The sequence below is a fragment of the Dreissena polymorpha genome, chromosome 11, assembly GCF_020536995.1.
Source record: "Dreissena polymorpha isolate Duluth1 chromosome 11, UMN_Dpol_1.0, whole genome shotgun sequence".
Classification (NCBI taxonomy): Eukaryota; Metazoa; Mollusca; class Bivalvia; order Myida; family Dreissenidae; genus Dreissena; species Dreissena polymorpha.
Window position 1 is genome coordinate 69128295 of NC_068365.1, and position 2031 is coordinate 69130325.

Here is a 2031-nt window from a genome sequence, read left to right on the forward strand (position 1 = left end):
ATGCACATGGTAAAATGGACATTCCATTGCTATATTACTGATATCATTCACTAACATTACAGACCATTGTCCACTTTACAATATATTGACACGAGGATAGGTATGATATATGAGGGTAGATAACCTGACAGCTTTTGAGTGACCTGACAATAAAAGAAACGATGAAAAGAAATGTTACCTGTTACTAATGATGTATTTATAAATGGTCAGTCTCTAATTTTACCATCTTAAACATTAACGTATTTCAATCATGCAATCAATTTGAATAAGGTAATTAATAATTAGATTAGTAATATTAAAGAACAATATGCGCTACATTTTAACACTTGTGATAACTTAGATGATATTTCAGATAATGCTCTACCATCAGTGACGAGTGTGTTAACACTGGTGATAACTTAGATGATATTTCAGATAATGCTCTACCATCAGTGACGAGCGCTTTTTTAGAGACTAACTCATGGAACTGAGGCAGAAAAGGAATTTCTAATACTATTGACAAAATTGGCTCACGTTGAATTTCAAAGATGATGAAAAAAATATGGAAACAATTTATGTTGTATTTAAGGTCGATACATACGTGAAAACATAAGGGTTATATAACTTTAAGTATGATGTTTACTAAAACGAAAGATATTTATGGTATGTCGATTTGAATTGAATTAAAAGGCATTTAATTCATTGTCGTTTTCATTGGTCAATATGACAATTTCGTTAATGGTCCTGGCAATAAACGTTGGTTTGAAATAGTTTACAAAGATGTCCTATCCACAGGCATACTATATGGCAATGTAATGTGAAATCTGTCCTATTCAGTGTAGATGTCATCAAGGAGACCCAGTATCTTGTTATATCGTGAAGTATTATCTGTAGAAAGTAATAACGACATGAAAGGTATAAACATCAATTAAGGAGAACACAAACCCTCACTTTTCTGCGGAATCCGGATAGTGCCATCTATAATCTCGCACTTCTTTCATCAAGGGCGACACTAGACACACGAAGCGATACTTGATATTTTTATTGACAGTCGCAGCGAAGCACGATATTTTCTTGACAGTCGCGGCGACGCACGATATTTTTCATGACAGTCGCGACGATACTTGATATTTTTCTTGAGATTCGCGGCGACCTTTTTGGCTACCTTCACAAGGGCGATATATCGCGTTAAATATATCGTGCGTCGCCGCGATTTATTTTAATAACTATTTGTAATACTATTTTTATTATTTGTATTATTAACCTTATTATGTCATGGACACAGCAATAATTGAAACACGTACCGCCGCTATAACGATTCCAATATATCCAGTAACTATAAGCAACATCAATTCCGTGGTTGGAGAATTGGACACCATGTTTAACTATCTTTCAAACGTATTCCAATTTAGAACCTCGAGTTATTCCATAAAGTAAGTGAGCCTATACGCCAGATATATAACAGCCTTTTACTCGTTCTGTCAACAAGAACCATTCATTAATCGCCTATTTTTTTTTTATTATGCGCGATGTTGAGCGCGTGCAAAAACATCTTTTAATGCATACACATTAATTTTATTTTATTCATTATTGATGTATGAATAGAAAGATGTGAATCTATATTTACTGATTTGCCCAATCAGATGTATGAGTCCTTTAACAACCATGCGATAATTGTATTCAACCGTAAACTGTTGAAATTGGTTTAATGCAGACATGTTATCGACCACATACATTAACAACATTTATGAAGAAAGAATCACCAATGATTGTACATACGCTTTTATGATACTATATAGCATTACGTGCTTAAGGTCGAACGCACGCATATCTTTCGGTAAATATCAAATACCAAATGAATTTAAGTATGAAAATGACGCACTTTTTGACGAAAGCTTTTTCAGTATATAATCGTTGTGTATATAAACAACAAGTTAAGTTCTTAAGTTCTTAATATGCAGGCGGCCTAAATTGTAGCCATTTGGTTCTGACAGATGTCGTGTTATTTACAATTGCAGTACTTTGGTTCTAACGGATGTCGTGTTATTTGGA